This window comes from Arachis stenosperma, chromosome 2 (genome assembly GCF_014773155.1).
Source record: "Arachis stenosperma cultivar V10309 chromosome 2, arast.V10309.gnm1.PFL2, whole genome shotgun sequence".
Lineage (NCBI taxonomy): Eukaryota > Viridiplantae > Streptophyta > Magnoliopsida > Fabales > Fabaceae > Arachis > Arachis stenosperma.
In genome coordinates, this window is record NC_080378.1 from 7731559 (window position 1) to 7745167 (window position 13609).

Sequence of the window (13609 nt, forward strand, 5' to 3'; positions counted from 1 at the left end):
AAGTTAGTTACCCTATGCACGATTTGGAACTCGCTGCGGTTGTGTTTGCCTTGAAGGTGTGGAGACATATCTCTATGGGGTTAAGTTCCAAGTTTTCTCTGATCATAAGAGCTTGAAGTATCTCTTTGATCAGAAAGAGCTTAATATGAGGCAGAGAAGGTGGATGGAATTGTTGAAGGACTACGACTTCGAGTTGCATTACCATCCGGGAAAGGCAAACGTAGTGGCGGATGCGTTGAGTCGGAAGTCATTATATGCGTCTTGGATGATGCTTCAAGAGGAGAAGTTGCTCAAGGGATTCGAGAGTCTAAAAATCGGTGCTCAAGAAGTATCCGGAACCTTGTGTTTAAGCCGATTAGAAATCTCAAGTGACTTTAAGTCCGAACTCCTAAAGGCTCATCAAAATGATGAAGCGTTATGGAAGGTGTTGCCGGCTATTGAGCAAGGAAAACAATGGAGGGTGTCGGAAGAAAAAGATGGGTTATGGAGATTCAAGGGTAGGATCATTGTGCCGGATGTTGGCACTTTGAGACAAGATATTTTAAAGGAGGCACACAAAAGTGGATTCTCCATTCACCCGGGAAGTACTAAGATGTACCATGATTTGAAGGCGATGTTTTGGTGGCCGAGTATGAAGAATGATGTGGCAGAATATGTTTCAAAGTGCTTAACTTGTCAAAAGGTAAAGATTGAACATCAAAGACCTTCCGGGATGTTGCAACCTTTAGAGATCCCACAATGGAAGTGGGAAAGTATTGCAATGGACTTTGTGTCGGGATTGCCAAGGACTAGGACTGGTTTTGATGCTATTTGGGTGATTGTGGACCGACTGACGAAGTCAGCTCACTTTTTGCCCATTCGTATGACTTACACCCTTGAGGAGCTAGCACGGTTATACATAAAGGAGATTGTGAGACTCCATGGTGTACCTGCTACTATAATCTCTGATAGAGATCCTCGTTTCACTTCAAGGTTTTGGGGTGCATTTCAGAAAGCTTTTGGAACCCGATTAAGCTTGAGCACGGCTTACCATCCTCAAACAGATGGACAATCTGAGAGAACGATCCAAACACTAGAGGATATGTTGAGAGCTTGTGTTTTGGACCAACCGGCGAGTTGGGATCGGTATATGCCATTAGTGGAGTTTGCATACAATAATAGTTATCATGCGAGTATTGGAATGGCTCCGTATGAGGCCTTGTATGGGAGGAAATGTCAATCTCCGCTATGTTGGCATGAGGCTGGAGAGAAAAGCTTGTTGGGGCCGGAAATGATAACTGAGACCACCAAACAAGTCAAGAAAATCCGTGATAGGATGCTTACGGCGCAGAGTCGTCAAAAGAGTTACGCCGATCAAAGGCGAAAGCCCTTAGAATTTGAGGAAGGGGACCATGTTTTTCTTAAGGTTACTCCGACTACGGGAGTAGGTAGGGCGATTAAGGCAAGGAAGTTGAATCCTCGATACATTGGTCCATTTCAGATCCTAGAGAGGATTGGACCGGTGGCGTATCGGATGGCTCTACCACCTCATCTTTCGAACCTGCACGACGTGTTTCACGTGTCGCAGCTTCGAAAGTACACTCCTGATGCTAGCCATGTGTTAGAACCTGAGTCGGTTCAGTTAAGGGAAGATTTGACGCTTCCAGTGGCTCCGGTCAGAATTGATGATACTAGTATTAAACGGTTGCGTGGAAAAGATGTTTCACTAGTCAAAGTGGCATGGAGTCGAGGCGGTGTTGAGGAACACACTTGGGAACTTGAGTCGGAGATGCGAACGGATTATCCGCATTTGTTCTCAGGTAATTGCATTTGAATTTTGTGGGCAAAATTCCCAATTAGGTGGGTAGAATGTAAAACCCGGTTAATTAACGGCTAATTAACCCATAAATGAGAATTTATTCTAGAAAGCCTAAAATGTGATTTTTATGGCTAAATGTGATAGAGGAGACTGAGACGAGAATTTTGGTACCAATTTTATAGAATTCGGACCAAGATTGGACCGAACGGGCCAAACCGGGCCAACCGGACCCAAAGTGGGCCCTTGGCCCAACATAACTAGACCAAAACCCTAGTTTTCAGCATTCTCTCTCCTCACTAAACACACTCACATGCTGAAAATGGAGGCCATGGAGGGAAGAACTCTCTCTCAAGTTCTTTCTCTCACTTGATCTTCAAACCACCATAACTTTTGATCTAGAGCTCCGATTGCCGCTCCGTTTGCGGCCACGCGTTCACCGCGGAGAGCTCTACAAAACTCATACAATTAATCTTGAGGTAAGCCACAAGTTTTTGTTCGAAATTTCAGCCCTTATTTTCGAGTTTCATGGGTGAAATGTTGAGATTTTGGGTTCTTTGATGTTATAGGACCCAACTCTCTTGAAGGAGAAGGTTAATCTTGTCTCCTTGGACCTTGGGTGTGGTAAGATTCTCAACCCTAGTGTATTTTGTTGTTTTATGATGTTTGGGTTTTGAGATGTTGTGTATGGGTATGATGGTTGTGGCTTAGGTTGTGTATATGTGAATATTGGAGCCTAATTGGTGACTTTGAAAAGCTTGGAAAGGGTTTGGTGGTGAAAAATCTGTTCTTGGAGGTGTTGAGGCCTTGAGAGCTTGTGGATAAGTGGTTGGAAGTGCTCCGGTGGAGCTTGGGAAAATCGGCTAAGGTATGGTTTCGGTTTCCCGTATCTAATATGTAATGTGGTAGGAAATACATAGGCTAGAGGCCCTAAGATAGGCATTGAATTGTTGATGTTGTTGAATGATTGAGGTATATGATGTGGTCATATATGTGATGATGATTATTGATGCCTTGGTGGTATGATGTATGAGAAATATGCATGTTGTGATATATGCTTGATGATTGGTCATGGTTGAATTATGGGTTGAACCATGTTGATGGTGAGTATGATGTTGATTGTGTACAATAATGATTTATTGGAATTGGTGTTGTTGAGAATTGGCATGAGGAATAGTATATGATATGTCAATGTGTTTGAGTTTGAGCCACTTGGGTGAAGTGGGGTAAAATGATGAGATAGTGATTTTGGTAATTTGTGGTAATGTGTCAATGTGTGAGTTGAGGAGGCTTGATGTTGAATTTGATACATTTTGATTGATTTCAAAGAAAAGGGATGAAAAAGGCATGTTTTGATTGATTTTGAAAAGAGTTGAAAATGGCTTATTTTGAAAATGGCATATTGTGGTTTTGTATGAAAATATGGTTTTTGGGCACACTTTGGCGAGACATAACTTGAACTACGGATCTCCGTTTTGTACCAAATCTGTTTAGAAATGAAATTGGATCCGGGATGTCCATGCCGTTCGAAGAACGGGTGAAAAACGATTTAAAATGAGGAAGTTATGTCCGTTGGAAGATTGGGGTGTAAATCTGTGAATTCTGCAGCTTTTAACTTAGAAAATTTTTAGCAGAATGACCCCTTGCGCGTGGGCGCACCTGGCGCGTACGCGCCGATCTTCCAGAAAGTGCCATCCACGCATGCGCGTGATGTGCGCGGGCGCGCCGATTGTGCTGCACCCAATGCCCAGCCATTTTCCAGAGAGTTATGCCAGAACTGTGCCAGTGTTGTGCCTGGGGCACGAGAACACCCGCGCGTACGCGCGGTTGGCGCATACGCGTCGATTGGCAAATCTTTGATCCACGCGTTAGCGTGCATGACGCTTGCGCGTCGATAAGTCTTTGAGGCCATCCACGCGTGCGCGTGGAGTGCGCGTACGCGTGGCCCTGTTTTCATCCCAAAGTTGATTTTTGAGTTTTAAAAGCCAAATCTCATACTTCTAAGCCTCCGATCTCACCATTTATGTCTTAAATCATTATGACATGCCTAGCTATTAAAAAGGGGCTAGTGAATGAGGTAACTTGCGAGTGAAGCAAGGGAAAAATGGATGATCAATGAGGATCAAGATGATTATGTGAGATGCGGAGGATGGTGGTGGAAGTGCTTGTTATGCCATGGGCCGAAAGGCTGTAATTGTTAATGAAATGGCTAGTTATGGATTTAACCGTGAGCCGGAATAGCTGTGTATGCTATGTATATTGGCTGGTTATGGATTTAACCGTGAGCCGGAATAGCTGTGTATGCTATGAATATTGGCTGGTTCTGGACTGAACCGTGAGCCGGATGGCTGATATGGATGTTGATCCATGGATGAGGATTCATGCATGTTTATGCTGAATTATTGATAATTGTGATTTGCACTTCCACTATCTGAGATACGAGTTTCCCTGGGTAGTAGCAGTGGCTAGCCACCACGTGCTCCAGGTTGAGACTTGATACTCTGGTGACCCTATGTCGTAAGTGTGGCCGGGCACTGTGAAAGACCCGGATGAGCTCGCCCCCGAAATATTCACCAGTGAGGGTGATGGATATGGATCATGTTTATGATCAAGTTTATAACGAGAATAACTCGAGTTGGGGATGCGCGACAGAGGGACAGTCCAATGGTTAGCGACCAGGACTTGTCGGGTTGGCTCTATAACCGACAAGATGATATCATCGGCCACTAGGGACAGGCATTCATCATATGCATACTATGTGAATTGTTTGAGATTGCCTATTTGACTGCATATTACTTGCTAATTGTCTAAATGTCTTAACTGCTCCTATTTGTATATTCTTTGTCTGATATAACTGTGCTTGCTATAATATACTCTTGCTGGTGGTTGGGAGGTTAGAAGGAATTGGAAAGGGAGGTATTAGTTAGACTGAAGAATCTTTAGTCAGATGCCCTTATACGGTTTAGTTTGTTTATAAGCTTGATATTATCTGGAGGAAGTTCTAGGATTGCCTTTGGCTTTCCTCTATTATTATGTATTATATATGTGGAAGCTGTTACCATGCTGGGGACCTCTGGTTCTCACCCATGCGGATTTTGTGGTTTTCAGATGCAGGACGTGAGGTTTCCCGCTGAAGCATGCTGGAGACTTCTAGAATTGCGAAGATTTCTTGTTCTTGGGGGCTATGTTTTGGTTTATATGTTTTGCTTAGATACTTTTATCTCCATTAAATAATACATACTGTGATGACTCCTCTTATGGGAGATTTTTGGAGAATAGGTTTTATGTATTTGTGTCCCTTTGGGTTTCCTTTGGGGTTTTCCTTATTTTATCATATGTATATATTGTTATGCTCGGACCGGTGATCTTCGCAGCCGGATTTTGAGCCTTGATATTCCTGTTTTTGACACTCTTTTGTATATATATAATCTCGCGTTGGTTTATCCTTGTTCGTTACGTTATCGATCGGAGTGTTGCGCTTTTAAGTTGCGGTTTTTGTTTACCCCTTTTTCTACAAAGGCTCCTAGTTATAATCAATCATTCATACTACTATACGTACTAAATTTTTATTTTAGAGGTCGTAATACCTTGCCATTTCTGACTTATGACTTAAGCATAAGACTCTGTATGGTAGGGCGTTACATATGACGTTTTATTCAGCACATGAATGTTGCTTGGTTTAGTGGAGTTGTTCATTTTGATTCACTTGATTGTTAATATGTTCAATTGAGTCCTTGTGCATGTAGTAATGTTTTTCTTGATGATCAAATGTTTATCACGTTTTATTCAGAACATCAATAATGTTGGTTCATTTTGATTCACTTGATTGTTAGTATGTTCAGTTGAGTCCTTGTACATGCAAAAATACTTTTCCTACTGATTGAATGTTTATCACGTTTTATTCAGCACATGATTCGTGTTCGGTTCAAATGTGTTGGTCATTTCGGTTCATTTCTGTTTTGCACAATTCAAAACTCTTTCTCCTCACCTTCTACTGCTTCTTCACCAGAGAGAGGAGAAAAAGATAAAAAAATACAGCAACAACAACAATAAAAGAATGACGACAAAGAGAACATGTGAAGAAAGAACGCGAAAAAGAAGGAGAATGAGGAGAAGGAAGAAGGCGAAGAAGAAGAAGATACTCCGTACGTAAATGAACGTGAGAAGAAGCGTGGGAGAGAAGAGAAGAAGAAACGTTGGGGAGAAGAGAAGAAGTATGAGGGAAGAAGAAAGTGAAAAAAGAGCATAACTTAAAAACACTTGGATGTGGAGAATATCTCTTTGAAAAATACTATAACATGCCTTTTCCAAAACTTAATTACCCTAAAATTAAAATAAAATTTACACGGATCACACCTAATCAATTTGACAAATTCAACATGAGTTAGTGATTAATTATCTATTTTGTCATTTTCAATTTTTTTTTACAATTTTTTTCCATATATTAGTACTAGGACAACTCTTTGCTGAGATTTCGTTCCTCTATCATAATACCTTTTGTGGACATTAAATGATTTTATTCCTCAAATTGGATAGTAATTTTCAAAAGTAATTTATTAAAAATAGTTTTTAAAAAATAACATTTTAAATATTATAATAGAATGAAGAAGAATGGATTAACTTGCTCCACATTAAAGACAAACATAAACAAGTGTATGCAAACCGAATTTGTAACATACCCAACCAACTCAACTTTGAAGAGAGTACATTTCTTAGAAAATCCATAAACTAGTACCACCCATTATACATAGGAGGGCTCCATATAAGGTTTTTATTGTATATACATTATATAAGCAACTAATAACGCGGCCTCTTTACAACAATGGGTGTTTCAACATAGCCCGCTTTTTGCAGCAATTCAACGGCCTCTTTCGGGCCTCTATCGTATGCTTCATAAGGGAGTGGCTTGAACTCCCCTCTGTCAATTCTGTGCAATAACGGGGTAAAGATCTTCCATGATGCCTGATATAGTTAAGCACATTACATTAGTCTTTTAAGGATATATGAAACATTGTATCAAACCATGCAACAAGTTGTTACCTCCAATTCATCTCTACGAACGAATTGTTGCTGATCGCCTCTAATCCTGCAAAACGCGATACAATTGCCATTATTATTCAATTCAAATCTGTTTCTTTCGAACTTTCAAACTGATTGGTAACTCTACCGTTAGTGTTATTATGTGGCTTGGATGTATAATAAAAGAAAGCTAGAAAAAATTGATAATTCATAAAACATGAACTGGGAAAGTGAACATAGGTGTCGATAATGAGATTCTCATAAGCATCCTGAATGGTAACCCCTTCTTTCCCCCGCCAATAGGACAATTCCTGTTCGCTTTGATATGTGGACATCTTCAACTTACCTAGCTTGTACTGCAACAACAGCAGATATCATGGATTTGTAAAAGTCTTATGCAGCAAATGCATAATCTAAATCTAACATATAATGGTTTTTAAATACACTTAACATTAAATTATCAAGTGAATGAATACAAGGAATCAATAGATGGAGTGCACTTAACATTTAACCATGTCGGCATTTAGATATCACGAAATTTGATTCCAAACAGTGTATTGGGAGATCTATATTTGCTATATGAACATCAACTTCCAATCTCAATGAATGCATCTGACAATATAAAGAATCGTCGAAACGTAGGCGATCATATACCATAAGCTTCATGTAAATAGTTTCTAAAGGCTGTAGGCAGATACGAAACCCATTTCTCCGATGCATCTGACCTAGACATGCACAAGTTTACAGTGAGGTTTCATTTTGCAGACATCGATATTTTGATGAATGAGAAAAAGTATTTACTAGAAAACATTTATATTCACTTTCAAAACCGATAAAGAACATGTATCTATGTTTGTCATGTTTGCGATTATGGATTATTGAGATGATCAACATCTCAATACTTTTTATGTATGAAGAGATAACACCCAAAAATGAAAAAGGTACGGTACCAGAAAATTTCAGCCAAATTTCATGAGGAACATCCTTGAAAATATCATCAGGAACATCCTTGAATTGAACTCGTATCTCTGTTTTTCTAGAATCTAAGGCCTTCCCTGCTTTTAGTATGAAAGGAACACCTGATGCCAAAAAGAAAATCATGGAATGCATGACAAGATAATTATGTTTATTTTCCTTTGGGAAGAAAATGCTATAGATTTTATCATACCTTCCCATCTTTCGTTGTGTATGCGCAGAATAACAGATGCAAAAGTTGGAGTGTTCGACTCATCAGGTACGGTTGGGTCATCTCTATAGCCTTCATATTGTCGTTAATAGGTACTACTGATTCAAGAACCTGCATTTTTTGTGACCAATAGAAAACAATTTAGACTTTGATTGCATGCTATGGAACATCTCAAAATCTAGAGAAATATTGAAGTGCAACAACGAAAGGTTCCGGTTATGAAAATATCTCATTGATTCAATTGAAATTTGCAAGTATGAGAACCCGATTTAAAACGAGAACAAGGATTTTCTGCTGATATTGATGGCCTCATATCAGAAAAGTCAAATGAAATAGCAGCATAACATGATAATTTCAGCATAAATTGAAGGGAAAATGCGCACACCTTCACTCTCTTATCCCGAATGTGCTCAGGATTGAGAGAAACAAGCCTTTCCATAGCAACCAAGCAGAGAACCTAAATGGTAGAAAAATGATGAGAAAAATTCAACATATTCGATATCTTATGAGCTATGATTTAACAGAAGCATCCACCTGACAACTCAAAATAATTATAAAATGTCATATATTATTCTATATCATTATGAAAATGAATAGCTCACCTGAAGCAGATGGTTTTGAATAATGTCTCGGATAATTCTGCCAAATTAAAAGTTGTACACTAATGATTTATACTTCCACAGGCGTAATAAGAGAAATTCTATACAAAACAGATAATAGATATTCAATATTGAAGCATATAAAACAATGAAAAATCAAAGTTCAACTTTCAATATCATCAGTGAAAGTAAAATTGCTATACAGGAATTCTTTTCATTAGTATCTCTCACTCATCATTTGAAAGCATCATTGAATAATTTGACTAAAGCAAAATTCTACACATACCCATATTGGTCAAAATATCCACCATGGACAGTTTTAAAATCCTCTTTGAAAATTACCTGCAATGAAATCAGTAGCCAAATGTTCATTCGGTGTGCACATCAAAAAAAATGTTGACAAGATTAACCCTTAAAAGTTACAACCTTGGGTGAAACCATTAAGCCAATTCCGTAACGTTGACTTAAAAAAAGAATCTCACCTGTACATTGTCGATGTTGTCACGGTTCCAAAGAGACAAAAACAATTGATTTGCAAAACGAAGTACCAACTGCCGATATGAATAAAATGAAAAGGGTTTAGACAGAGCTCATGGAGCAGACAATAAGTATTAAGTACATCATCATATAACCATTTTTTACCATTTTCTGCACTAGTTCTTTTCCCAAGTAGTGACCAATACGGTAGATTTGTGGCTCCTCAAACAACTCTCCAATCTGAGTACTTAGTTCTTCTGCAGATTCTAGGTCCTTTCCAAAAGGCTTCTCAACAACAATGCGTGTCCACCCACCAAGATTGGCTAACAAAAGGCAGCAAATGTAACATCAATAGAAACAAAAGTTAGACATTATTCTTTCCTTTTTAATCGATACATAATAAATAATAACACATGCAGTCACCCTGTAAATCCAAAATCTACACCGGCAGCAGCTGTATTTATAGCATTTAAACATAAAATATATGTTAGAACCATAGATTATAACTCTTACATTTATTCATGCAACAAGTCTTGATCATCTTGCAAACAGATGGATATACTGAAGGAAGAAGTTCAAGATAGAAAAGCCGCCGAGACGAACCCCCTCTGCTATTTTTCGAATATTCATGCTCTGAAATCTCTTTCTCCAACAAGCGAAAACCTTCCTCAGAATCGTAAGAGCCACTTATGTATTTGATCTAAATGGAAGAGAAAAAATGAGACAGAATGAACATTTTAGGCTGATCAGAAGTGTTTTTTAGTGAGACTAAAATGAAATTTATATACAAGTACAACAACGCAAACAAGGGAAATGCTAACCAGATTCAGAAAATCCCATACATCTTCCACCTGTTTCGGGGAATAATATTTGGCAGGAATAAGATACCTGCACGAGTCATGTTTGTTATGCTTATAAATAGTTTAAATGCTATAAATTAAAATCTATGAACTAATAGGATAACACAGTTTCTATAAAACAACTTCGTGAAACAACCCGCAAACAATTCATGAAATGTTGATCATAGAAAAAAGTGTATAGTAAAGATTGTTTGGCTAATTCAAAGCAAACAATTGCAACCATAAACTCGTCTCCCTGCATTTATGTATTGTCCATTCTAGAATATCAGGGAAGATTGTAACTGATTGCCATCATTTCCCCTTTGGTATTTCATAAATATTTGGAAAAAGGAAGATGCACTTTTCTTTCTGGAAAAAGCCTCACTCTCGCAATTGATCTCTCAGTTCGTCATCAGATATTACCATCCTTGCATAACCAAAAATTTGAACTTCTGTTGGTGGTAGAAATCCCTAAAAATAAATTCACCAAGCGTAAGAAACAAATCCTTCAAGAAAAAGGAAACAACTATTAGAAAATATCCCATCTACAGAAAGAAAAATAGAATGGCGATCATCTTCATCATTTTTCCATTTTTGTTTCACCATGGTTCTATGTAACACGCCAATTAGACATGATCCAAAGACTTTGATATATTGCTCTATAAACAGAAGGCACCAACCTTCTCATACAGGTGGAAAAGTGCCAGAAACAACGACTTCTTCTCAGCCAGATCACCAGAAGCACAAAGCAACACAATGGAGAATGAGCCAGTTTTAGATACATTTGAAGACTCTCTTGTTCCCATCCTTTAGCAACTATTTATCACGTATCAAATCAGAAGAAGAACTTAGAATCCCTTACCCATAATCTCCCTCATCTTCTTACAAAAAGCCCACTCTACTTACTCAAGAATTAGGGAAGTGCTTTTTGGACGATTCGCTTGCCGAAGTTCAAACTTTTCCGTGGAAGGACAGGGTTGTTGTTGTTGCAAAAACCTCGATTGATTTTTTCATGGTTTCAGATCAAATAAGATGCGTAGGGTTGATTCTAGCTCCATATATCGCCTGCCAATCTGCAGCGCTGTTGGCTTCCCGGGTTAACCATTATTTAAAAAGGGTCTCTTTTATTACTGAGGTTTGGGAAGTTGGTTGTATAAAACTAAAAAATATAAACAATGAATAAAATTCTAACATTTAAAATCAAAATATCAAAATATTTATGATAAAACAAAGAAATAAAGAGGAATGTTTAGTAAATAACAACTTAAATATTAATGTAACAATAAATTGAATCAAATAAAATATATTTAAATTAATTAAATTAAATAATTGATATACCAAATTAATTTATAATTATTTGGCTCAATAAAATAATTTAAATAAATAAAAAATATCTTATAAATATATTAGGTAAAGATTATAACATTTTTGAAAACCATTAATCAAATACACAAGACAAAAAATTAATGCAAATTAAAATAAAATTAATTCATTTATTCCAATCAAATCAAATAATTAATATAAGAGAAATATTATAAAGTTATCAAAATTTATTATTTTTGGCCGATAGTTAATGATCAATATTTAAAAATGTGAGCTAAAATATATTATTATATTACTAAACTAAGAAAATTAGGTTGATGGCAAAAAATAATAGCAAAAAAAAAAATCGAATAATCCTCTAATATTTCTCTAATATAATTAATTAGTTATAGTTAATATAATCAAATAAAATATTATATAATTTAATATTTATCTCAATCAAATCAAATACATGATTAATTATAATATTTTTATAATATATTTTTAAAAGTCATTAATCAAAATAAATAACACAAAAAATTAATACAAATTAAAACAAAATCAAATAATTAATGTAATTAATTAGTTATAGTTAATGTGGTCAAATAAAATATTAAATGATTTGATATTTATCTCCATCAAATCAAATAAATAATTGATTAATTAATGTATTTAAATGAATCAAATAAAAAAGATAAAAAATACCTTTAAGAACAGCTATTTTATTAATTGAAAAAATTTAATTTTAATAATATATTATAATCAAATCAAATAATTAATATAATTAATTAATTATAATTAATAAAATTAAATAAAATATTAAATAATTTGATATTTATCCCATCAAATCAAACAAATTATTAGTTATGGTAACACTTTAAAAACCATTAATAAATATATAAGAAAAAAAATTATGTAAATTAAAACAAAATAAATTTATTTATTCCAGTCAAATCAAGTCATTAATATAATTGTTAATTATAATTAATATCGTCAAACAAAATATTAAATAATTTAATATTTATCTCAATCAAATTAAATAATTAATTATTGCATTTAAATAAATCATATAAAATAAACTACAAAACACCTTCAAGAACATATCATGTCACATTGTCAGTCATGCTATTAATGAAAAAAAATTCGATTTTAATAAATATAATAAATAATAAATTATGTAATCAATCATATAAAATTAATATTTAATGATTATTGATGTTAAGATTTGTCAATCACTCTAATATTGTAATTCATATTTTTTTAGTTATTATTATTATAATTCTTTCTTTTTTTTGTTCAGGCAATCAATAATAAATAATCAATATATCATTAATTATTAATTCTAATTCTCGTCAACCTCAAGATCCAGATTCTCGATGTACAACGACGTTGTAACGAGCTGTTTCGACGCATTCGTAGTATTCGTTGTCGTCGGTAAAGGAGCGGCTGTGACGCTGTTCTGCGGATCCAATAGTGTCGTAGCCTTCATCATCATCATCACCTCACTCCTTTTTCTTTCTCTCTCGACGTAGTCTCCTTCTTTTCCAATTCATCACTGTTGTTGTCACCTTTTTCTCCTTCTTCGGTCGTGCTTCTTTTTGTCACGGTTACTGCTTTCATCAGCAGCAAACTCCTTACTTTTTTTTTACTGATGTCTGATAATATCTCCATATATTTTAAACCACCAGTATTCAATCAAAAAGAAAGAGAACGCAAGAAAGAAAGAAAGAAAGAAGAGAAAGAAAAATAGAGAGAATTTAGCAAATAATTAATTTTTAAACTTAAATTAAATTTGTGCACTCAAAAAAGAAAGATAGCGCCTAATATTTGTTTTTAAATTCTGATATCAAAAGCAGAAATATTGAGCTCAACTCAATCATTTTTTTAAACAATATATTAGAAACAATCAAACAAATTTAATTTGGACTTTGGAAGGTAAGATTTTCTTTTGAAGCAGCACAGTCATTACTGATTCTATCTGATTTTGGTATGTTTTTTTTTTTAATGGTCAAAATATTAAATCAGACCAATTTAAAATTTGATTCACTAAATTTTTAGTTATCAGATCCAATTTTAATAACTATAATTATGATTGTATCTCTATTTTTATATTTTATTTTTATTCTTAATAATTAATATCTTATTTTATTATCATTAAAATAATTATTAATCATTCCTCCTTTTACTCTATTTATTCAAATATTACTTACAAAAGTTAATATCTTATGAATCATTTTTTTATGAGTATAATTTTTGTTACAGATTTTGATATGATTATCTTTTTTATTTGTACCATTATTTAAATATATATACTAGAGATTTAAATTTTTCTAAAGTGAGAAATTAAAAACTTAATTACCCTTAAAATAATAGAATTTACACGGATCACACC

The 13609-nt window shown here is 35.2% G+C and overlaps 1 pseudogene; it reads right to left on the minus strand.

The window, feature by feature from the left end:
• Positions 1–6592: 6592 nt before the first annotated feature.
• Positions 6593–10901, minus strand: LOC130962463 (glucose-6-phosphate 1-dehydrogenase, cytoplasmic isoform-like; annotated as a pseudogene).
• Between the last annotated feature and the right edge of the window lie 2708 nt (positions 10902–13609).